We start from the raw sequence: 25,102 nt of genomic DNA, 5'->3' as shown, positions 1-25,102 counted from the left end.
TTTCACTTGGAATAATTTTCACTCTCAGAGTGCCAGTTACCTTTGCTTGCCTTTGCCCTGGCTATTTTCTCTACCTGCTCCATGGCCTTTTATATTTTTTTCTATAAATTAAGACCCAGCACCAGGCCTTCATGTCCCAGGGTGTCCCTGATCACCCTACCAGAGCTGAGCTCTCTGGCTTTGATAGGGACCCTTTTAAGATCCCACCATGGACTGCCTTACCTTCTGCACTTTTCTCAGCCTCCTCTAGAGCTCATGCTCCTGAAGGCAGGGCCCTGGGTTTCTTCCTGTGGGGCACGTGGAGCACGCAATGCTTGGTGGATCCTCATCAGGGCAGACTGAATGGATGACCAGATGGGAGTTTGTAGCCCCCCGTGGGAAGAAGGGTTTGTGTGCATGTGCAAGTGTGTGCACATGCATACATACATGTTTGCATGCCTTGCATAAGCATGTGCATGCATACACACGTGTGCCCATGTGGTTGTGTGTGCACATGTGTGTTTGTACCATCAGCCTGATGCTAATTGTGTTTCTGAGGAAAGACGCCTGCTTTAATTTTTAATTAGGAATCAGGGCAGTGTGGGAGCAGGCAGCTGCAGCTGGAGGTTTTCCTCAATGCTGGAGTTCTCCTTAACAAGCACCCGCAGTCCAGGCCGGCCTCTGTTAGCGCTGGACACCACCGCTTGCACTGGTGGGAGTGTCTTAATGCCTATGCAATGATCATGTAATTATTTGGTAATGGAATGCCAGGATTTTGCCTATGCAACAATCTTTCCCAGTGGGTGAAAGAATCAAGAGAAGTTGGAGATGACCAGGGCAGTGGTGGGGCTCCAATGTCGTTTTGATGGGATGGGATCGCCACTCCTCCCAAAGGCATCTGGGAGTTCTGCTGGAAGTCCCAGCCTCTGTCAAATGGGATTTACCTGCAGCCTGTTTCTCCTGGCCTGGGGCTGTGTTTAGCATATTTGTTGTGGGTAAAATGATCTGTGCAGACAGTGTCAGGTAGGGAGTAATTACCTCGGTACCAGGGTGGGGTGATGAGCCTCACCTGCTGGTGGGAGCCCCCCTTGGGCTCCTGGGCTCCAGCAGGGCCCTGGGCAGGTGTGGGAATGCCATCCAGGGTCTGTGTACTCCTAGGCGGGTGCTTCCTGGTAGAGGCTGGCCCATAGATCACACCACGTGTGACAGGCTGTAGACACTCTGGGTACATTTACAGATGCTCCACTCTTTTTCCGGAGGCTTTTATTTTATTTTTTAATTTTTTTGAGATGGAGTTTCACTCTGTCGCCCAGACTGGAGTGTAGTGACACGATCTTGACTCAGTGCAACCTCTGTCGCCCAGGGTTTCAAGTGTTTCTCATGCCTCAGCCTTGCGAGTAGCTGGTATTACAGGTACGTGCCACCACGCCTGGCTAATTTTTGTATTTTTAGTAGAGACAGGTTTCGCCATGTTGGCCAGGCTGGTCTCGAACTCCTGACCTCAGGTGATCCATCCTCCTCAGCCTCCCAAAGTGCTGGGATTACAGGCGTGAACCACCCCGCCCGGCCTCAGGAGGCTTTTAAACTGCAGCTCTGTACTTTGGTCAACTATGGGACACCCTGGGGATGGAGAGTGCAGACCCTCCAGGCCAGACGGCCATGGTTTCCACCCTGCTGCTCCACAGACTGTGGGGAAATTATTTCTTAACTTCTTTGTGCTTCACTTTCCTCTCTGGGAAGCAGGAGTAGCAATAGTACCTGCCCCACAGGGTCACCAGGAAGATTAAAGAGGCAGTGCAGGTCCAGAATCCCCTATTCAGAATTCTGAATTCCAGAAAGCCAGAAACCTGAATTTTTTTTTCTGTAATATATTTGGCAGCCAAGTTTGACCTGAGCTGATGTGAAGCTATTTATGGTCTTTATTTCGTTCACATTGGTGAATACCTATATGTTTTGCTGCAGAAATAACAGTGTGCCCGACTGCTTCTGGGGCATTCCCAAATATGCAGCAAATGCACTGTCTCACCTTTCTAGAATCTGAAAAAGTCTGAATTCGGGAGCATATCTAATGGTTTGGGTTTGGGGTAGGCAGTTGTGGACAGGCAAATAAAAGATGTGGGCCGGGCGCAGTGGCTCATGCCTGTAGTCCTAGCACTTTGAGAGGCTGAGGCAGGCAGATTGCCTGAGCTCAAGAGTTCGAGACCAGCCTGGGCAACATGGCAAAACCTCATCTTTACTAAAAATACACAAATTAGCTGAGCCTGGTGGTGTGCGCCTGTAATCCCAGCTACTCGGGAGGCTGAGGCACGAGAATCTCTTGAACCCAGGAGGTGGAGGTTGCTAGTGAGCCGAGATCACACCAGTGCTCTCCAGCCTGGGTGACAGAGCGAGACTCCACCTCAATAAATAAATAAATAAATAAATAAAATAAAATAAAATAAAATAAAATAAAATGTGTGGGGCACCTCTCCTGGAATAAGTGCTGAGCAGACATTAGATGGAGCCATCACCTGACCCATCTCACAGAGCAGCATTGCCAGATTTCTTCCTGTTCCTTTCTTCCTCCCACTCTTGGCCATGCAGGGCAGGGTGGGTGGTGGTGGGAAGGTTTGTTTGCTTGGAAGTCGTGTGCACGCACACATGCACACCCATGCTATTCCTCTTGGCTGGAGGTGGGACACCTTGTAGCGGGTGGACGCTTTGCTCGGGACCTCATGAAACCATCAAGGCCAGGCTTGGTCCTAGGGTGGGCTATAGGACCTGGGGCTCATGGTTTGTCTCCGTTTTGGACGTGGCTACTGCCAGGCCTCGAGCTCCCTGCAAGAACCAGATCAGAGGGTACCCCTTCACATATCGTCCCTTACCCTCACTGCCTCTCCCAGGGGGCAGTCATCCTTGTGTTGGAGGGCACTGCCAAGTGCATGCTGACACCATTTCTTCTGTGCCCCCTGGGTGACCAGGCACAGCTAATGAGGGAAGCTGGGCCTTCCTAGTCCCAGGAATCCTGTTGGCGCTGAAACACCTGAAGGGGCTGTGGCGTGTGGAACTGCAGCTGCCTACGAAGGAAGGCAATTAGGAGGGCTGCAGGTGGACCGCCCTTCTTTTATGTATTTACTTTTACTCCCCAATAAGACATCTCCTTCGAGAGGCTTGTCCCCTGGTGTTGCTGGCCTGACTCCCTAAGGGAAGTAGCCTCTGCTCTAGGCTGCAGGCACAATTCCATTCCCATCACACGGGCTTTTTAAAGAGCCCACACACTTAAAAAGGATGATTTAAACGCCTCGCCTCAAGCCAGTGTTGTCAGCTAGCTGTAGTTTATCTCTGCGTTTGGGTTGTAAAACCCAGCAATTAAGAAAATCTGCTTCAGATTAATTGTAGCCTATGTTGGCTGAGAATGAGGCAGCGTGCTGTTTCGCTTGGGTTTCACAGCTTATGGGGCAGGGGGAGCCGGAGCATGTGGGGAAACTGAGTACCTGACAGAGGAGTCCCCTTGATGCAGACGGCACAGGGGGCAAAAGTGGGCAGGACTAGAATGCAGCCCCCCTCCTCCTCTGCCTATTCCTTGGCACTAGGGTGGCTGCCTGCATCTAGCTGAGCCTGGCTGCTGGCAGAGCTGGACAGGTAGGGACAGCCGCTGGTGACCCATGAAGTGGGAAAACCACGCCCTCCCATCCTTACACGGCCACAGCTGCTAGGGGGTCTGAGACCTTGGGACCAACCTGCTGAGCTGGGGCACATGTGGTGCAGTCCGCTTCTTTTGCAAGGAGCCATATTTCTCTCTGGCTTCCATCTGTGGGCATCTGCACTGATCTCTCGCAGAGACAGGTTGTCTGAGGGTTGGTGGCTGGGAGAACTCAACTAGTGGGTGATACCTACTGTGTGCTGGGTGCCGAGCCAGGTGGTCACATCCCAGAGACCCATGCTGTCTGCTTTCCCCTTCCAATGTCACCAAACAGAACTGCTGGACTACAGCAGCTCCTGCCTGCAACTCTGGGCCCCTGGAGGGAGCGTCCAGCCCTGGCGTGAGCCTCCCTGAGTTTGTCTTCTTGGCCTTTTTTCCTCTCTTCTCGTGGCGGGGCCACTGCCCTGATGCAGGGAAACGGACAGATTTGGCTTGCCCTTGGCGTCTCTTCCCCTTCCTATCCTGGTTATCCTCAATAATCCTGTGTGTGGCAATGGCATTCAACAGTTTACAAAGCATCTCCACAGCCATCATTCCCCTCCGACCCTCATTGCAGCCCTGTGAAGTAAGCAGAGCCAAGGAGGGGAAACTGAGGCTTGGAGTAGAAGGGAAGCTTGTGTAGGGCTGTTTGGCCCTGGAGTAAGGAAGCAGGAGCCCTGGCTAGGGCCCAATTTCCCAGCCCAGCTGGGCTCTGTGTGTGGGGTGACCTGGACAGTGAGGGGTGACATAGACGGTGAGGGGGTGCACGGGGAGATATCACCAACTCTTTTTTCTTGTGGTTCTCTTCTGAATCCTGATGGTAAGAGAGTGAAGTTGTGGGCTTTCCAAGGGGTCTCTAGGTCCAACTCCTGTCTGGTGGGCCCAGATCCCATAAGGATGAGGTTTGCACCCCACCTGGCCTGGCTACATCCTCTGGGCTGCCCTGTCGGCTGCCTGCTGGGCTTAGCTCAAGAATGGCTGAGAGGAGTCCATGGCAGGCAGGGGACAGTCCTGCTGCATCTGAAAGAAGAGTGCCCCATATCCCGCTCCTTGGGGATGGTGGCCTGGGCCTCTAGGGACGCCATGTAGGAGATAAGATGGATTTCTTTCTCCCTCTCCCTGTCCCTCTCCCTGTCCCTCTCCCTCTCCCTCTTTTTTTTTATGGAGTTTCGCTCTTGTTGCCCAGGCTGGAGTGCAATGGAACGATCTTGGCTTGCCGCAACCTCTGCCTCCCGGGTTCAAGTGATTCTCCCACCTCAGCCTCCTGAGTAGCTGGGATTACAGGCATGCACCACCACGCCTGGCTAATTTTATATTTTTAGTACAGACAGGGTTTCTTGATGTTGGTCAGGCTGGTCTCGAACTCCTGACCTCAGATGATCTGCCTGCCTTGGCCTCCCAAAGTGCTGGGATTACAGACATGAGCCGTTGGCGCCTGGTCGAGATGGATTTAAGACCATGCTGCACTTCCCCTCCCCACTTCCTGTGCTTACTAAGGGTTACCACTGGGGAAGGGGGACCAGGCACTGAGCTAGAAACTTCTCTTCAGTCCTCAAGCAAGGAAGGAGTCATAAAATGTTACCATCTTCATTTTATAGTTGAGGTTTGCGGCTCAGAGAGGGGAGGTCACTTGCCCCAGGTCACACAGCATGTAGATGACAGAGCCCAGATTCAAACACAAGCCCACGTGCTCACCTCCCTGCCCACCCCTCCTTCCTCCTGGGGGCCTGGTGCTTACTGGGGATGGGGCTGGGAGAGCCTGCAGGCTGTGGGTCTGCAGCATTAGTGGGTTAGTGGGAGCTGTTTCCCCAGGTCCTACTACCTGTACTGAGGCTGCCTCAGGTGGCTCTGACCCTCTTGCCACCTGCCCTGTATCTTGGCTGACCTCCAGGGGTTCCAGGGGTCAGTTTGGGCCCTGCCAATCAAGTGGAAAGCAGGATCCCTAAACAGGACCAGACAGCTACCACTAGCTCAGTGGGACCTTCTGGATGAAGCCTGTGTCCAGGTTCTTTTTCTGAGCACTCCCTGGGGTCTCAACAATGCTGCTCACCTAATAGGTGCAGGGCAAGGAAGGTAGGAGTCCCATCCCGGGAGGACTCAAGGTTTGCAGAGTCAGCCTCTGAGTTGTGGGAGCTTGAGCCTCCCACCCCTGCCATTTCGGGGCCTCAGTTTCCAAGTCTGTATAATGTTTTCCCATTTTACAGTGACGACTCTGTGTACAGGTTCTTTCCCACCTCCTGCTCAGCATGGGAGGGGTTGGGGGGTAGGGGCGTGAGGACTTGGTGAACTGCATGGAATAGGGCCACACTCCTGGGTCTAGGTTGGGTGGTCTGAGGCTCTTGTAGTTCCCAGAGACAGAAGCCAACTTCAGGCTCCCCTACCTGCCGGAGTCCTGCTAAGGAAAGTTTGCAGTTGGGAGAACAGGTTGCCTCAGGAAGGAAGGTGGAGCAGGGCTGGGCATTAGCATGCAGCTTGCAGCCACACAGGCCTGTTTGCACGCTGCCTCTGCCAGCCCAGCCTCCTCACCTCCCTGAGCCTCATGCTTGTCTTCTTTATTATGATTATTTTTGAGACAGGGTCTCACTCTATTGCCCAGGCTGCAGTGCGGTGGCACAGTCATAGCTCACTGCCCCCTCAAGTTCCTGGGCTCAAGTGATCCCCTGGCCTTAGCCTCCCAAGTAACTGGGACTACAGGTGTGTACCACCACACTTGGCTAAATTATTTTAAATTTTTTTGTAAAGATAGGGTCTTGCTATGCTGCCCAAGCTGGTTTTGAACTCCTGGGCTCAAGGGGTCCTCCTACCTCAGCCTCCCAAAATGCTGGGATTATAGGCATGGGCCACTGTGCCCAGCCCTCGGTTTCCTTTTCTGTGACATGGAGATAACAATTGCTTTTACCCCAGGGTGTTGCTGTAAATACCAATAGAGCAGGTCTTCAGAAGATATGGTCTGACTCTGGGCCAGTTTTCTGAAGGCTTCCCTCCATCCCAGTTGGTTCCTCTTTTTACCCTGTATTTTCTTTTATCCAGTTTTAAAATTCTCCCCTTCCACACTCTGGGGATGAAGGTTGAATAAGAAATCGAAAGTAGTCAAATGGCTAGCTCTTGTTTGGCTGTGCCCTGACCCGCGCTGTCTGATGGTCTCCTCTTGGGCCTCCATGCCCACACCTTTCAGTTGCCAGAGTGGCAAACACTGACCCAGTTTGTTCTGGACTAGGCATTTTACTGGCATCTCTAATGAAATCAGCACAACTGCCCCTTGAGATAGGGACTACTATTGTTTCTTGTTTTTTGGATGAGGAAGGGGAGGCTGAGTTAGTAAGTGGTGGAGTTGGGATTTCAACCAGATCTGGCTGACTCCAGGCTTATTTCCCTGTGGGCTGAGCACCCAAGGAGGCTCTGGGCCTAAAGGCGGAGCTGCAGACTGGCCAGTTTAGAGGCCATGGGAAGAGAATTTGAGGTCAGTGTTGGTGATGGAGTCGGTGATGGGGCTGGCCTCCTTCCTCCCCACTGGGCCATGGGCTTGTCCTTACCCCCAGCATTGTGCTTTCCCACCCTGCCCTTTTTTTCTGGGGTCCCAGCCCCCCTCCCCTGGCCTTTTGTTTCCCCTCCTCCATTGCCCTAATGATTTAGCCCAGGTGGCAAGTTGCATAGAGAAACTACTCCAGGGAAATAAGAGTCCTTACTACCAGCCTGGGCCTCAGGTGTGCACCCAGCGGCCCTCCCTGGGGCTCTGGTGAGCTGGGCCTCCCCCATCTCCAGCTGTTAGGCAGGAGCTGGAGGAGCTGTGTGTATTGTGTGCACATGTACTTGTGTGTGGTGTATATAACTCTGGGTATGTCTGTGCATGCATGCATGCAACTGAGTCTATATAACCATGCGTATGTAATGTGTTATACGTGACTGTGTGTATAGAACTGTGTGTCTGTAACTTTATGTGTGTAGAATAGGCAACTGTGCATGTATGTAACTGTTCACTTATAACTGTGTGTATGTAGCTGGTGTAATACATGATCGTGTATATAGAACTGTGTGTGTTTGTAACTCTTTGTGAATGTAACTGGCGTGTGTAGGTGACTGTGTGTCGTAGGTGTGTTTACGCCTCTGTTGAAGGCAGATGGGGAATGGGGAGGCATTAAAGGCGTGAGGATTGGGAGCGGGGCCCCAGGAACGTATGGTAGGGGCTACAGTTACCGCCTCTGCTGGTTAAAACACTCTTTGTAGAACAGAGTTACACACATGTTTAGTTAATTAGAACAAAAGCCAAAAGAACAATTCCGTTCAAAGGGACGAAGCTGGGAGGCGGGGGCCAGTCAGGATCTGGGGGGCCGCATTCCGTCTCCCCAGCGCTCCCTGGCCTTCACTGCATTTTGATCGCACTATTTAGAAAATCCCTTTGTTGTAGGATAAACTGACATTGGCCTGCACATATCTGCTGTGAAGTTTGCTGTGTTCTGAGACCCACTCGGGACAGCCAGGCCATTAGGAGCTGATTAAATGAGCTAATTTTAATTTGTTCAGTGGTTACAGATGCAGAGACCTTTCCATGCCCTTTTCTTGAGGCTCTATTTATTTATTAATTTTCTTTTTTTCTGAAAAGAAAAAGACCTTCAGGTCTCCCTTCTGTCTTCCCATCCCCCCTTAAAAATAAACATATGAAAACATTTTTAACTAGAACTTCAGCTGGGAAAGAGACAGCTGGATATTGGCTTTGTGGGATTGGCCTCCAGAGGTACTGATGGGGGGCTCCCCGAGACTGTGAGCTGGGGTAGGGGGGCGGCGATGCCAGGGCTGGGCCACCCACTGTGGCTGAGAGCGAGGAGCCGAGGAGCCTCCATGAAGCCTGTCAGAGACCTCAGTCTCACTTCCAGGCCTTTGCTCTTGCTGGTCCTGCTGCTTGGAGCTCATTTCTGCCCCTTGCTTCCTTCACTTGGCGAATTCTTCTTCATCCTGCTGGTCTCCACGGAGAGCCTGCTTTTTCCAGGCGGGCTCTTGCACCCTCACTGCGCCTCTGTTCTCCCCCCAGGCCCCACACACTTCTCCTAGCAAACACAGAGGATCAAATGTTGTCCCTCTCCCTAGGCTGTGAGCTCCGCAGGCCAAGAGCTGCCAGTGTGGCTCACCCTCCTACCCTCACCACCTAAGTGCCTGCTGGGTTGTAGGCACATCAGAGACATCCTGTGGATAACCAAATGGGTGAATGAATGAATGCATGAAAGGATGTGTGGGTGACGTCTGTATTTACTGAATGCCGCTATCCACCAAGCTCTTGATGGCAGGACCCTGGGGTCCCACCAATTTGGAAGTGCCGCCCCTTGGGCCTCAATGCACTGTCGAGAGTTGAATTTCCAAATATGGCGGTAGTGGGGACCTCAGGCCTGCCCGGCCAGGCCAGTCCCCAGCCCCAGGCCCAGCTCTGCTGAGAACCTGACCAAGGCTGAGCAGAGGGAAGCCAAGGGAAGAAAATTGCGCAGTTAGTTGGCTTTTCACAGCACTTACAGGCAAGCAGGTCTTAGGAGTACAATGTGCCCACAATGAGGGGCGTTCAGAGCACAGAAGAGCAGGGACCCTGGGGCTGCAGCCAGGGTCCACCCCTGATCTCGCTCAAGCTGTCTGGCCCCTCCTAGCTCGTTCGTTTTAACACCACCTTTCGCTCTGGTTGGGGCACCTTTCGGTGAGCAGCGGGGTTTTCCCTGGAGCTGTGCCCTGGCTGTGGCCCGGCCAGTTTCCAAGGCCTGGTTTTCATTTGCTGAGAGCTGCTTCCCGCAGACAGCTCCCCACCCACCCCACCCAGGGGCCTCCCAGGGGCCATCCCCCCACCCTGTCCTGGCAGACAGGGGCAGTGTCCGAGAGAGACCCTTTGCTGCCTCTCCGTGGTCCTCCCTTTAACCCCAGCCTCAGCGCCAGGCCCTGGCATGGCGCCGGCCCCAGGCCCTCCTCCTCTCTGTAGAATCTCAGAGCTGGCAGGGGGGCCAGAACTCCCCTGTCGCCCCCGGGGCCTGGATCCCTCAACTGGGTCAACATCTGGCCGCGTGGCCTGAGCCCTGGGCCTCCTCTGTCCTCTTCCTCCCCATCTGTGCCTTTTCCCAGCCCCTTTTCTTCCCCAAGGCCCTTCCTCTCCCGCTAGCTGGGTCCTCCGCCAAGCGCCGCCGCGGGAGCAGCACACCCTCGGCCCATCCTTCTCCGCCGGCCCAGGCGGGCGGGTGGGGATGCGTCCCGTGGCTGAGATCACCAGTGGGCCGGTGGGAAGCGCCTCTCCAGCCCTCGCCTGCTCTGCCGCCGGGTCCTGGGAACCCGGGCTCAGGTTCTGGCCCTCTTGGCATCGGCCAGCTTGCCCTGGGATGCCCTGGTGAGCAGGGGGAGAGGTAAGCGGAGGCACAGGACAGTGATGAGGGGGTGGCTGGGCTGGAAGAGGGAAGAATGAATAAAACAGGCTGGTGTCTGCACCGGAACGCCGAGTCCCCTCAGAGAGGCTTCCGGCGCGTTGGGGAGCAGAATGTTTGCTGAGAGTGGAATGAAATCCAGAAGGAAGGAAACGTTTTCTCTGGAATGAGAGAGGAAAAGTGGGCGGCCAGCTGCCAAGCAGGTGGTGGTGGCCAGGGTGTCAGACCTGGGTCGGGCCCTGAGGCAAGGGGATGGGCGGACCCTGGGGCGCACCCTGACTCCTAGGTCTGGAGCCCCTCCCTTGCGTCTCTCCTGTCCTTCCCTCTGTGCCCCACCCATTGACCTCCTATCCCCCCTGTCTCCCGTGGGGAGGGCGGGCTTGCATCTGTGATGGTTTTTGCACCCAAGTGCTTGCTTGCCTCTGGTTCCTGCCCTCTCCCGTGCCCTCCCGAAGCCTCATGTCTGTCCCACTTCCTGCACCTCTGGCCGGGAGAGAGGCCACCAGAGTGCAGCTGCTGGGCCTTAACTTTGCCACCTAAAAACATCCCATCCTGGGCACTGGTCCCCTCTCCAGTCACAGAGGCGGCATGCTAAGGAGACATTGAGACCAGCCTCTGAACTACTGAAGGCCAGACTATGATTCCTGATAGATTCCGCAGGGCCTGGAGGGGGCCTGGGGAGCCTCAGTGGTAATCGGGTGTTTCTCGTGGCCAGCCACTTGTTCTCCTCAGGAAGAGGCTGGTGAGTTTCTTTCTGTTTATGTGGTAACCAGGCTACCGAGATGGCAAACTGAGGCTCTGCAATTACACAGCGTTTCATAAGCAAATTGATAGGATAACGTGTTATTATTGGCTACTGGGTTAATAGCTATTTTGGCAGGAGTACCAATCCTGCGTGGTGTTGCTGGCGCGGGGTGTGAGAATGGCACGATGGGGTGGAGAGGAATGGTGGGTGCGCGTTGCACAGAGCTGCAGACTTGGGAGGACTCTGGGGGCCTCCTCTGCCAGCGCCTGCTTGGATAATGCTCAGTTCTGATTAGCTGTTGCCGAAAACAAGACCAGAGAGGTTGAGAGACCAGCGTCAGATCACACAGTGAGTTGATGCTGGGGTTGGATTTTGGGTCCCTGTGGGGTTTTGGATGACAGCTTGGTCTGTGATCTTAGAAGGCAGGGCACATACCTTCACACTGAGCCCCATGCAGGCATCTCAGAAAATGTGCCCTGAAAAGTTTGCATGCTCTAGCTCCAGGGTGCTTGCACCTGCTAGATCCCTGCCCGGGATCCTGTCTCTCTAGATTCCACCTTGGCCTGCTGCCTTGTTTGCTTCTAGTGTCTGCTCAAGTGTTGCCTTGTCACCTGTCCGGAGTGGCACCCCACCCTCCACCCTTTTCCTGCCCTGCATTTCTTCATAGCAACACGTGATTTACTATAGACTGATTTATTCCTTCTTCAGCAGGAAGATTTAGTCTCTTCTCTTTGCATTGTAAGCTCACTGAGGGCAAGGATTTTGTTTCTTCATACCCTATCCCCAGATCCTCGAACAGGGCTGGCAGAGTAGGCACTGATTCATATTTATAGAAGGAATAAATGAATGTAAATTGCAATGTCATTTTAAAAAATGGCTGCCATATAGCAGGTGACTCGCTGTTTGTCCTTCCTCTTGGAGGATGGTTGGAGTCAGGGGGCTCCTGTTATTCCTGTCCCTGAGAGGAGGTCTGCAGGCACTCCTTTGGGGCTCATCAGGAGATCATTTCTTCTTGGAGACTAAGGGAGTTCAGAAGGGAGTGGATTCCTCTTCACTGGAAGGGACCAAACCTCTTTGGAGAAGGGATTTAAGGACTGGGTGGGGTGGACCAGAGCCCTTCAGGGGCACTGGCTTTCTTTATGACATGACATTGGCAGGAGTGACATAAGGAGGTGGTAAATTGGGGATGCCCGCGGGAAGGGTAACCTCGGAGTGGGGGTGGAGTTCCCCAAGGGCCGGGGTCTCACGGTGAGCCACGGCTCTGCCCAGCGGTTTCCGTGTTTGCTGCCAGTGGTCTGGAAACCACACACAATGATCTGTTCATTGAGCATGTGCCATGTGCCAGGCGTGGGGCCAGCGTGCTTCACCTGCGGTATCTGATCTCATCCTCTGCACAACCCGAGGAGGCAGAAGGGATTCTGCCTGTTTTTCCTCTTGGTGAAGATTAGAGAGGTCCATTAATGTATCCCGGTTTACACCACTGGTCAGTGGTGGAGCTGTGATTTGAACGGAGGCTCTTTGGCTCCAGAGCCTTCTTGGACATGATCCTGATGCCACCGGAATGCAGCCTCCATGGTACAGGGCTTTGCTGGGTGTGCTCACTGCCCCAGAAATTGCAGCAGAGCCTGGCACAGACGAGGCACTCCATAAATATTTCAACAGTGCAGTCGCTGGCTGATCGAGTGAGTGGATGCGAGGAGTTTCCCAAGATGAGCGGGAAGTGCTCACTTTTTACTGTTGGTCCATTGGACAGAGAGAGGGAAGCCCAGGCTGGGAAGGAGGTGACACTGACTTGTGCTTGACTGGCCCGACTTCCTCTTGAAAAAATTACAGGGGTGCTGCTTGGCTGTGCATTCCTTGTGGAGGGGTGCATTTGTTCACATGTCCTGGTTAGGAAGTAAGGAAGTTTCTGGTGAGTTTTGGGGGTCCCCTCTGGTGGGGAAGACACACATGCCTGCACGCATATACATGCCTACTCACATACCCTTATTCTCCAGTGTGGTGTGTGAAGAAAGGCATCCACTTGAGGGAGTTTTCCTGGAAAAATATGGAGACCCCCACCCCAAATCCCACTGTTGAGTCTGTATCTCTTTTTTTGAAACGAAGTCTCACTCTGTCACCTAGGCTGGAGTGCAATGGTGCGATCTCGGCTTACTGCAACTTCTGCCTCCCAGGTTCAAGCAATTCTTCTGCTTTAGCCTCCTGAGTAGCTGGGATTACAGGTGCCCACCACCACGCCCAGCTAATTTTTGTGTTTTCAGTAGAGACAAGGTTTCACCATGTTGGCCAGGCTGGTCTCGAACGCCTAACCTCAGGTGATCCACCTGCCTCAGCCTCCCAAAGTGCTGGGATTATAGGTGTGAGTCACCGCACCGGCCTGAGTCTGTAGCTTTAAGAGCATGGAATCTAAGCTTATTATCTTATTAAATCTATCCATTTGTTTGGCTCTGGTCTGAATAAGTAAGCCCCCCGCCACCCCCAGCCCCACCCAGCTCCGTGTCTCCTTTGTTTTAATGCCATTTCTTCAGGATTCAGGCTGAGGCTGGGTAGCTGGGCTGTTCCTTCTGCCTCCATCCATGCATCTTGACCCCCATACCCTTGCTGCTTCCCTGGCTCCAAGAGACTCTTTCAAAAAAAAATCGTAACAAATTCAGGCCCCACTGAAGGCTAGAGTAATTGCATTCTGCTGTAACGAGAGGGGGCCCCAGGGACCTTGGTGATGCTGGACAGGCTCTGCTGGGGACAGCCCCACTGGACCCAGGTGGTCAGGAGGGTGGTCAGGTCAGCCTCATTTACTCCCTGGCTTCCAGCTGGAAGCTCTGTCCCCAACTCCTAGGCTCCACCTTACAGGGGTCTCTTCAGTGGCTCCTTGCTGCGTGATTAGGCTATTCATTCATTCATTTATTTATCCATTCGTTTTCTCATTTTCTCATTCTGTATTCATTCATACCATAGTTTTCAAGTGCCTCCTTTAGACAGAGCCCTGGACTTCAATATTTCATCCATCCATCCATCCATCCATCCATCCATCCATCCCTTTATTCATTTATTCATACCACAGTTACCAAGAGCTTCCCATAGACCAGGTACGCATTCATTCATTCATTCATTCATCCATCAAGCAGATAGTTCTTGCCAGGCACCTTGTGGGGGCTCCCAGGAATCCAGGAATCCAGGGCTTATCAGAATTGTCTCCAGGCAGTACTAAAGCAGGAGTACCTGCGAGGAAACCTTAATCACATTCTTAGAAGAAGATAAAAAAGCATAAGGGAAGTGGTTGAGAGGTATAGTGTGGGTGGAGGAGGAGGAAGGAAGGTGCCGCTCCCTTCTGGCCCTGCACCCCACCCTGACGAGAGACCTGACTAAAGTGTGCATCCATTGACTCATTTCACAAATATTGAGGGACTACTGTGTGCTGGGTGCTGGGAGGAGCTGGGAACCAGCTAGGGACCATGGAGCCGCCCGTGGCAGACTGTAGGCCCAGCACCACCCTCAGGGGTGCTGTCAGCCTGAGCTGGGATGGGGGTGGCATCTCCCCTTTCCAGACCCCACTATGAGAAGGGTACCGGTGCCTGCAGCATTGGGCACGTGAAGCGCCCCTTGTGCCATGTGCAGGATCCAGGATGACTGATAGCTCTCCATCAGTTTCTCTCTCCCCTGCATTACATCTGTCCACCCAGCCTCCTCTTGAGCATATGTGTGTCAGGGGTGTGTTTCCCATAAACCCCACATCTCAACGTTTCATACAGCTGATGAGTTAGGCGGCCAGATTCTCCTGGCTTTGCTGGACTCTGCCCTGGGGCAAGTCCCTCCCTCAGACCTCAAGGGCCTCAGTATCCTGATGTGTACAGTGCACAATACATCTGTAAAATGGGTCTAGTGAAAGGATTATGTGTGGCTTAAGTATGTTAAGTAAGTAAAACAGCCCAGCACAGTGGCTCACGCCTGCAATTCTGATACTTTGGGAGGCTGAGGCAGGAGGATTGGTTTAGCCCAGGAGTTTGAGATCAGCCTGGCAACATACATAGTGAGACCTCATTTCTACAAAAAAATGAAAAAAATTAGCCAGGCGTGGTGGCACACCTGTAGTCCCAGCTACTTGGGAGGCTGAGGTGGGAGGATCACATGAGCCTAGGAGGTTGAGGCCACAGTGAGCTGTGATTGTGCCACCACACTGCAGCTTGGGCAACAGAGTGGGACTCTATTTGAAATTTTAAAACCCAACCCCCACCCCAAACAAGTAAAACATCAAAGACTAATAGTGATAAGTAAATAAATAATATAGGTTTTAAGAAAGCCTGGCATGTAGGAAGTGTCTGGTGAGTGTGACTGATGTTCAGGTCTGTTTATTGAGCAGGGGCACACAATGAGGCACACAGATGAGGGCCTGGTTCCAGTGGGAGGAGGTGGTGGCCACTCAGGCTGAGAAAGCAGGGACAGGCAGGGCACTGGGGAGGGAGTTCCTAGGAAAGGGTCAGCGATGCTGGGAAAGGGCGGGAGACCCACATGCAGGGCTGGGGCAGCCTTCAGCCATGAGGCTTGACAGCCCAGCCACAAAGTCCACGATGACAATTACTCTAGGGGTGGAAATATGAAAATTAGGGGAAAATTGGAATTTCCTCTGCCATGTCGTAGATTTGGTGAGTTTAGGGGTGAGTGGGGCCTGCAGAGGAGCCGCTTGGCTAGCCCAGTACATCCTCGAAAATGCTCTGGCTCTTCTCTTCCTGGCCCTCCTCAGGCCCTGGGCTCCTTGCAGCGCCCAGCCCACCTCTTCTCTCCTGCCTGCCTCTGGCCAGGCATGGTGCTGGCGATACAGCAGCTATGAAGGTGCACCCCATCCCTGCACTGCCCTGTCTGGAGCGGGAGAGGGACAGACCAAGAGCTGCAGTCACTGCAGTATGGGCCAGGGCAGTAGGACCTGCGCCACATCTAGGGCTGCCCAGCCCAGTTTCTGGTGGTTCATGCGTGTTTAACCCAACTACATCTTTATTTTAATGAGCATTACAAAAACATCATACTCATGATTTCATCAATATCATGATTTAGGATTACACTTGGGTACCTGGCATTGTTAGTCCTGAGGTCATTGAAAGGACAAGGTTGAGTAGTGGAATAGGACACAGACCCTGACGGTGGCCTCTCAGTGACTTGAGTATGGCAAATCCTGGCAGGTGCAAAGAGGGGGCTGTGGAGGGGGCTGTGCAGGCTGAAGGACGTGGCTTCCGAGTCTGGTGCCACCATGTGTGGCAGTTGTACCTTAGTCAGTGTGGCAGGGAGGGCCCCTGAACACAGAGCCTGAGGCAAGGGCTTAGTGCAGTGTATGTGGCGAGGAGGCACTCCCAGGAAGTAGGACGGAGGAGACAGGGCCAGGGAAAGGCCGATTTTGGGGTGCAGTGTTGAGCCTGCTGCTATAGACCGCTGGTCTTGAACCTGCCAAACCTTCGTGTCTGTGCAGGATGCCCCAGGAATGGTCTTCAGAGGAGCCCACTGGCTCCAGGTCCTTTTAGGTGAAGGTTGCCCCTGGGGGCATCACCTCTCCTGCCTTTGGGGTCAAGCTTGAGACAGGCAGACACCTGGAGGCGGGGCCTCAGGCCCTTTTACTGACTGTCCCCTCAGCTGCTGAACTCCCAGGGGGCCACTGGCCGCGATGCACCCAGGTCCCTGAGTTCCTCCGTCCCTCAGCGTTCCCTTCCATAAAATGGGACCAAGCTCATGACTGTCTCCTGGAGCTGCAGAAGGGCACCTGGCACATGGCCGGAGACAGGGAGTGTTTTTGGGGAGTTTCTCCATCCTCCAGATGCGTAGGGTGGGACCCTGGGGCTGGGCCCTGGATGGGATTTGACTGAGAAGCAGGGGATTTGTGGTTTGAGGTCAGACAGTGTGTACACCTTGTCTGTGGAAGTCTCCAGCCAAAGGAGTGTGTCACCCTGGGAGGTGTCTGGGCTGAGAATATGGACCCAATCCAGACATCCTTTCAGGCCGGGCTCCATGGGAGGCCACCTCCTTGGGAGAATGCTTGTGCCCCTGAGCGGGTGTCACTCCCTCTCTGTCCCTGGGACACGGTGGTTCACAAACTCACATCCTGTGGTGGTTAGGAACACAGCCTCTGAGGTCAGTGAACCCGTGTTCAAAGCCCTGCTAGCCCATTTCCACCTGTAAGGCCCTGAGCCTGTCAATTAACCTTTATAAGCCTCAGTTTTCTCATCTATAAAATGGGGCTTGTCATAGGAACACATCAGATTGCTGTGAATATTAAAACGAGACAACCCAATTTTTTTTCTTGGAGACTAAAAATAAAATGAGACAACATGTGGCATGGATCAAACACCCAAGAAATATGTGGCACTTAATAAACGTCATTGATTAGACCTGTATGTACATATGCAATATATGATATAGAATCCAAAATATAACCTATTAATTATTCTTCAGTGTTGCCAGTTGGTCTAAGCTCAGAGTTCTAGCTTGGAGGCATTATAGGGTTTTCTGATACTGGTTTTTGGGAAAATTACAAGATGAACTTGGTCATCCATTTGCCCGTTTGCCTTTTTTTTTTTTTTTTTTTTTAAGAGAGTCTTACTCTGTTGTCCAGGCTGGATGTAGTGGTGCAATCTTGGCTCACTGCAACCTCTGCTTCCTGGGTTCAGGTGATCCTCCTGCCTCAGCCTCCCGAGTAGTTGGGGTTACAGGCGTGTACCATCACACCTGGCTAATTTTTATAATTTTAGTAGAGACGGGGTTTCACCATGTTGGCCAGGCTGGTCTCGAACACCTGACCTCAGGTGATCCACCCACCTCAGCCTCCCAAAGTGCTGGGATTATAGGCGCGAGCCACCGCACCTGGCCTCAGCTTGCCCATTTGCATTGAGAGCTTCCTCTGTCTGCATCTGTGGTAAGAAAGTCACATAAACCAGCTGCATTCAGTCCTCCATCCCAGTGTAGATGGTATGGAGGACTGGAAGTTAGAAGACCTTTGACTCGGGTCCCTAGGTAGGCAGGGTGGGGGTTGGAGGAGAGAGGGAGGTGGGACAGACACTTGGAGAGTTGGAGACTTGCCCTGGACGGGATGAACAAAACCCCCACTGGAGTTACCTCGTGCACCCACTTAGCATTCAGCGCTTCAATTGTATGTGCTCTGCAAGGGAAAGACTGCGTGGGTTTGTGGAAGAAAAGTAATTTAGCAGTGTGGGTTCAGGGGCGAAGTGACCGTGAGACGGATGCTGTTCTGGGGCTTTTGACTTCCACACTCCCCTCCTGTGGGAGCAGACGCTTGTCCAGCATGTTGAGGTCTATGGTGTGTATTTGGGAACACTGTGACTCTTTCACACAGACGACATGGCAATTTATTCCAAAGGTGGAGGAAAAGTTGACTAGGTTGGACTCACCAAGGGATGGTGCGCCCATCCCCCTCAGTGCCCCAGCAGGGGTCCTTGTGGGGGGGAGTTGATACTTCTGCTGTCCATAGTGACTTGAGTGTTCAGCCCCCACTTGGAAGGGGACCCATTCCGATTGTGCAAGGGTTTTCTCCTGCAGGGGCACCTGATTTTGGCCGTCGAGAGCCCTGGGTTGTTGGGGCCACTGATCACTGTTTTCCTTGAAATGGGTTCTGCTTATAGGCTAGAGATCATTTAAATCTCAGTCATTTGTAGACCCGGAGTTACGGGAGGTCTAGAAAGAGCCCTGGGCTGGGGAGTCCGGATCCCACTTACTCATGAGCTAGTTTTTCAGATAGTGTTGGTGGTTGCTGGGGCCTGTGGAATGGAGTTCTTGGCTCCTTTGCTTGGTATTTAAGGTCTTGACGATGGGCTCTCATTGCACCTTCTAAGCTGCTTCGCCCACTGGTACCCAAGCTTCAGCCATGGCTCCCACCATTCCTTCTTCCGGGAGGCCTTCTCCTCCCATCTCTCTGTATCTGGGGGTCCCAGGCTTTAGTCATTTGCATATCTCTACTGTGATTCTTGCAACATTTGAGTATCACTGATGCTATGATTCACCTAGTATTTTTCTTTGCTGGTTCTTTTTGTGGTTAAATTAATTCATTTACTTCATTCTGCAAATGGAAAACCAGTATGATTTACTGTAAGATGACAGTAACCTTAAAAGTAAATGAAAAACAAAACTGAAGAAAATTCCATGCTCGTGCTATTCCAGCCAGGAGTTGCTTTGTTCTGGAAATGCTAAGCATGGGGTCTGCCCTCTCTTTTGTTGAAATGCTGGAGAGGAGTTAGAGACAGCCTTTCTCCCTGGCCTAATCTGAAGGCTGACAACAGAATGCAAAGGGTGCTAACTTTCTCATTTGTGCATCAGGGTTATTTAAGACCATCTTGGCTGCTCCCTAAAATGATCACAGGTCCTACCAATGGGAGGTAGCCCATGTTTGGAAGAACACAGGTCAGTGGAGCTGCTACTCCTTCTTCAAAGCCCAATTTGAGTGCCCCAGCCTCCCACGATGGCACCTCGTCTGTGCCTTTCCATTCCCAGCCCTCCCGGGCTTGGAGCTTCTGGCCCCCAGTGGCCTTGGCCAAGGGAAAGTTCCCTACAACCCTGCAGGGACAGCATGAGCTCCTTGTCCGTACCCCTACCTGGGGCCTGTGCCCTGCGCCCCCCGGGACGTATTGGACTGCCATCTTCTGTAGGCCCAGATGAACACCAGGAAAGGAGGAAATGAGGACCTACTCTTAGCCACGCGGGAGACCACTCCTCCCACCACCACCTGTGAGATGCTTGGGGAGGTAGGCAGAGCTGGGCCCCAAGTCATGGCTTGGGCTTCGGTGGGCAGTGACCACCGCGGCTTGAATGAAGGCTCAGGAGCTGGAGAGGGCGAGGCATGCTCAGTGTACCTCTTTGATGACAGTGGGTGGTCTTGATGGCTTTCTGGAGAACTATGGAGTTATTCCAGGCTCCTTTACTTAATTACTGTGGAAGTCAGGGCCCTCACCCTCTCTATGTCTTGTATGTTTGATCTGTAAGATGGGGGTTAATGGTGGTAGTGGTCACCACATAGAATGGAGGTGAGGGTTTAACAAAATGGAGCTTATGAAGAGTTTGGCATCATGTCTGGCCACAGAAAGGGCTCTGCAGAGGCTGCCAGTCTGAAGTTCAAAAAGTGGTTCACTATGACCATGCCCCAGACCCAGAAAGGTGCAGGAGACACAGGGACACCCCAACCACTCAAATATAAACAGGCAGTGCCCTGAAGTCAGTGAGGATGACAGAGGCAGTCAGGGAAGGCTTCCTGAAGGCAGTGTCTTGTAGGATGGGAATGTGTTAGCCAGGATAGAGCAGGTTTGGCATGCCACAGTGGCAGTACAAGCCTCCAAAAGTGTTGTCCATCTCCCTCCCTGCAAAGGAGAAAGAACATCTGCTTCCTCCAAGTCATCAGATGGAGATGGAGCTCTGGAACCCTACACACCCCTTTCCCTGGAAGTGGCAAAGGGGATGCCCGAACATCTCTCAGAGGCTCCTGAGCACATCCAGACCTTAGCTCTAACTTCTGCAGCTAAAATGTGTAGATGGGAAAAATGCTATCCAAACATGCCTAATCCCAATCAAAGGATTATTTTCTTACAGAAAAGCTTCACCTATACTTAATAGTTTTAAATTGTTCCGGGTACCAATTAGACTTTTAATTTTGCTGTTCCCTCCGGCGGCTGGAGGATGTGTGTGGTTTGCGTTTAATCAGAGTTGAATTCTTTTTTTTTTTTTTTTGGTGGTTCTCGGCGAGGGAAGGAGATGAGGAATCCGTTCAGGGTTTCCTTCTGGTCCTCCCAAGACTTGTGTGGGGCGTAGAGGTGCTGGGCAGCTCTGAGTTCGGGGTTCTCTGTCTGGGCAGGAGGGGACGCCTCCAGAGTGGGGAGCCCAAGTCCCCTCACACCCGCCTGAGGTTTCGCCGCTGCAGCCCTGTCTGGAGAATCCAATGCCGCATTAAATATATGGATTATCCAAAAATTACTGCAGCAATAGGGTGAGTTATTATTGATTCACAGAGCACGACAAAACATCACTGCATGAATTAGCAAACAGCTGTTTCTAATTTGAGTTTAGAACGGTACACAGAGGAACTTGTTTCTCTGTTCACTCCTTTCATTTATAATGAATTTTAATCACCGCTACAGGTGAGAAAAATGTAGAAACAAGCTTGTATCTTGTGGAAGAAACAAAGGAGAGACAGATGCTAACAGATTTCCAGTCTGTGATAAAAGGGATGTTTTGGTACACTTTACATGTAATTAGAGCGCAGCTGTTTCCAGTCCCAGGTCCACGAACACGGCCGAATGTGGGCTCTGCCGATCTCCAAAGGGAGTCAAGAAAAACAGTGATTCAACCCTGAAAGCATTTTGCTTTCTCTCGAGTGGAGCAGAGCGCCCTTTGCGCAGGCCCTTGGCGGTGTTGCTTCGTGAAGCTCACGGAGATGACTTCACAAGGCACCAACTCCTTGTGAAAAGGCGGGCAGGCGATGTCAGGGTGCGCAGGAGGTCCACAGCAGGAGGCTGGCAGGAGAACCTTCCAGAGCTCCTGAGTTCCTAGCGCCCTTGGGGAGTCCCTTGTAGGGGCAGACTTGGGGGGCTCTTCCTTGCTGGCAGGAGTTGATCACTACGCTCCTCTTTAGCAAGTTTGATCACAGCCAGCTCTCGGGTGAGTTGATGAGCACTGGCTTTTTTTTTTTTTTTTTTCCCTTTCCTAGTCTGTTTAATTTCTGCAATAAAACTCGAGCTCGATTGCATTTTCAATATCAGTGCTAAGTAAATTTGTCTAAGGGATGGAGCTGCCTGGCAGGCTGTGTGTTCTGCGAGGTCAGAGGCTTCAAGGGGAAAGGTGGACGCGTCCTTGCCCTGCATGTCCAGGAGCCGTGTGGGGGCAGGGAGGGGGTGTGCTGGGAGTCTGAGCCTTGTCCCCCACCCCCTCCACCATGAGCTGAGGGGACCCACGTCCAAGCCATGGATGGCTGCCGGTGCCTTAGATTCTCTGTTTCCATAATGAGAGCGTTGGGTTCCACCTTTATAATGAGGGGTCTTGAAACTCCTTTCAGGGCTGATGTCCTGGAATTGTGAACGGCAGGGGCCCTCTGATAATTTTGGCAGGTTGAGTTTGCTTTGCTTGAAAACCATCTTGTGCACGGGTAACTGTAGGTTTAGTTTAGACCCTCTTGGTTATCAATCAGGGCTCAGGGAGATGACACTGTGTCTTGTGTCCATTCAAACCATCCCAGCCATTGCCAGCCTTTCCTTATCCTGTGACCACCTTATGGTGAGCTGGGAGCCAGCAGCCGGTGACTATTTTAGGCATTATAGAACATTTGTTATAACGCCTTACTGATTTCACTGATTTTTTTTTTTTTACTGAATTCACTGATTTCATCTTTAAAACAACTCTATAGCTGGGTCTATATATAGTCATACTCATTTTACAGATGTGAAAACTGAGACAGATTTCTCCATCTGTAAAACGGAGCAACGGTTATTCACTTGGCTAAGGTCACACACATTGTAAGTGGGGGAGCTGGGACTCTAAGCCCTGCTGCTGGCTCTCAGCCACCAGACAAACACAGGTGCCTTCAGGGCCCGGGACACCCCCTAATGGGGAGGGAAGTCCTGGGGTGCTGGACATGCAGGGAGGTGGGGGGCCCTGCTCCCAGAAGTCCCAGCTGAGCTCCATCTTCCACATGCCAGATGCAGAGTCTGTGCTCCCAGGCCTTCTCCTTCAAGAAAATCCAGAAGTGGGCCAGGCGTGGTAGCTCATGACTGTAATCCCAGTGCTTTGGTGGCCTGAGGCAGAAGGATCACTTGAGGCCAGGAGTTTGAGACCAGCCTGTGTGACACAGAGAGACCCTGTCTCTACAAAAAAAAAAAATTATATAAGCCAGGCATGGTGACACGCAACTGTGGTCCCAGCTATTTGGGAGGCTGAGGCAGGAGGATTGCTTGAGCCCAGGAGGTTGAGTCTGCAGTGAGCCATGATTGCATCACTGCACTACAGCCTGGGTGACAGAGGGAGACCCTGTCTCTAAGGAAAAAACAAAACAAAACAAAAACCCAGAAGTGACTGTGAATTAGGGAACAACAGCAACAACAACAAAAAAAATTGGGAATTCTTGATTTGTAAATGTTGGCAGTTTTACAAAATCACTAATACTGATAACTGGGTGGCCCCCAAACTGTCCAGTGGGAGGATAGCCATGGTAACCTATGACCCACTGCTCAGGGCATCATTTCTCCCAGCCCAGCTGGCTAAGAGCCCCAGGCTGGAAGTTAAGGTCCAGCTCTTCCAGTCACTTTGCGATGTCAGGATGTGACCTAACCTCTCTGTTCTTTTTCCTCATTCCTGGGGTGACCACACAACTTACTGTGTAAGCTCAGCTGTTCATGAGGGTGAAAGGGATTCACTAACGGGATGGGATGCTGGGTTCCATCCCAGGATGCCTGGGTGTGTGGCACCCCACTTACTTGTAATATGGGGATAATAACAGTAACAAAACCACCACGACCACCACCACTGCCCAGAGTTGCTCCAGATGTCAAATGAATAATGGGTGTGAGGTGCGGTGCAAAATGTTAAATGCCCTATAGATGATGGGATTTAAGATGAATGATAATACTGTCAGTTACATTAGGAACCCCTTTATTTTCTTTAGCCAATGTTCATCCAATGTTTAGCAGTATGTAAACATTAACCACTTTGTAAGGTAGTTACTTTTAGTTTCCCCATCCTGTGGATGAGGACATACGCACTCAGAGACGGCAGTAACTTGCCTGTGGTCTCACAGCTAATGATGGCTGAGCAAGCCAGTGCACGCTCTTACTCATGGCTCTGCTGTCCCTCAGGACTGACGTCTCCCTGCAATTGACTGAGTTTCTTCAAGCTTAGCAGCCTAAGCTAAGTTTTGAGTCCCTGGAAGTTTTGTTAAGGGCTTTGGTGGCAGCTGTTCACTGTCACATGGCATTTCAGCAGCCCCCAGAGCTGGCTGGAGAAGGGCAGGCGTGGCCATTCTCTGTCTTTGAGATGTCCAGTGACCTCTCAGTCTTTTTTCTCCCAAACTGAAAGAATGATCCCTACTTTTCCTTGCTGTATTCCTTGGGGATGATGAGATCACATTCGTAAGAAAGTCTCAGCTCCCTGGAGGAGGAATGAGTGAATAGGAGCTGCTATTATTTTTGTTAATAGCATAATTCTAACTCAAGATTTCAGGCAGAGCCATGTCAGATTCTGGTCACCTTTGTGGGGCTCCTTGGCCTACCTCTGAGGAAAGAACCTCTGACAGCCTCATCCCTTTCCTTTCCCAGGGTGGACTTTTGATGTCCCAGGGGTCAAACTTAATCCTTTACACTTCTCCTGTCCCTTTAGGAAAGTCAGATATCTAGATACAGTACTGATGCTACCATTAAAGGGACTCTCTCTCTCTCTCTCTCTCTCTCTCTCTCTCTCTTTGTATTACTTCAAAGCAGTAAAGGGTTGCTTTAGCGTTTAATGTTTAAACAGTGATTAATTGACACAGAGATTGGGCAGATAAGAGCATAGAAACCTAAGAATGCTGGGTACCTCTACACCCTTTGGAAAACTGGGTATTTAGGGCAGGCTCCCTAAATATGTGCTGAATTAAAAAACCACCCAAACTAGGAGATAGTAGAGAGCTGGGATACCTACCGCCTGAGACTTATTCTGTACCCTGGGCAGGCATAGACATCATTAATTGATAACAGACTCTAAGAGCTACAAAGCCTCTTAGAGACCTGTTCGTCAGATTCTCTCTATCAAGAGTTGGGGAAATGAAAGCACAAAGAGGGGATATGCTTGCCCATGGTTACACAGTTCTGGAGTCTGAACCTGGTGCAGTAGTAATCTCATCCACTATGGGTCGTGGCACCACACTCTGGGCTTGAGGTTCTGCCCCCTTAGTCATCCCTTTTTTCCCCATGAAAGGTAGCATGTACTTCCATCTGAGTAGTTTTATTAACCTGTTTCCTGCTTGTGAAATTTTGGGTGTCCAACAGACTTCTTTCATCTTGTACTCTCTCTGTCCTTTTTGGTTCAAGCTGGCAGTGTTTCTGCCAGTATAAACTTTTCAAGAACCTTGTGAGTCTCCGGTGTATGTCATGGGTATTTTCTCCATTATTCAAGATGGTCCTCCACAGATATTTCCTGGATAATCCCTTCTCTACTTTTGTCTTTTGCTGAGATCACTCCAGAGCAATGCCCCCAAATTTCCTAGATGCTCTCTAATTTGATCTAGGAGATCTGCAAGTCACACCCTTAATCTCATCAACGAGCCTTTGGTGTGACTCAATACTCAATACTCTAGTATTTTGATTTTTCTGAGATATTAGCAATATGTGCAGT

General features: G+C 51.8%; 1 protein-coding gene across 3 annotated transcripts in view; it reads left to right on the top strand.

Annotated features, from left to right (window-relative positions):
• Nucleotides 1-25,102, top strand: part of ZNF423 (zinc finger protein 423) — a 368,561-nt gene that overhangs the window by 181,298 nt on the left and 162,161 nt on the right. The window contains exon 1 of one of the 3 annotated variants that reach the window (XM_033218341.1): nucleotides 9,496-10,005. The exons of 1 other annotated variant lie outside the window; for it this stretch is intronic. The gene's annotated coding sequence lies outside the window, so the exon portion shown is untranslated. Of the gene's footprint in view, nucleotides 1-9,495; nucleotides 10,006-10,971; nucleotides 11,117-25,102 lie in introns of those variants that run through there. One more of the 3 variants, XM_033218342.1, reaches the window with a different exon arrangement.

This window comes from Trachypithecus francoisi, unplaced genomic scaffold (genome assembly GCF_009764315.1).
Source record: "Trachypithecus francoisi isolate TF-2019V2 unplaced genomic scaffold, Tfra_2.0 Lachesis_group10, whole genome shotgun sequence".
Taxonomy (NCBI): Eukaryota; Metazoa; Chordata; class Mammalia; order Primates; family Cercopithecidae; genus Trachypithecus; species Trachypithecus francoisi.
Note: the sequence above shows the minus strand (reverse complement) of the source record. Positions and strands in the feature narration are given on the sequence as shown.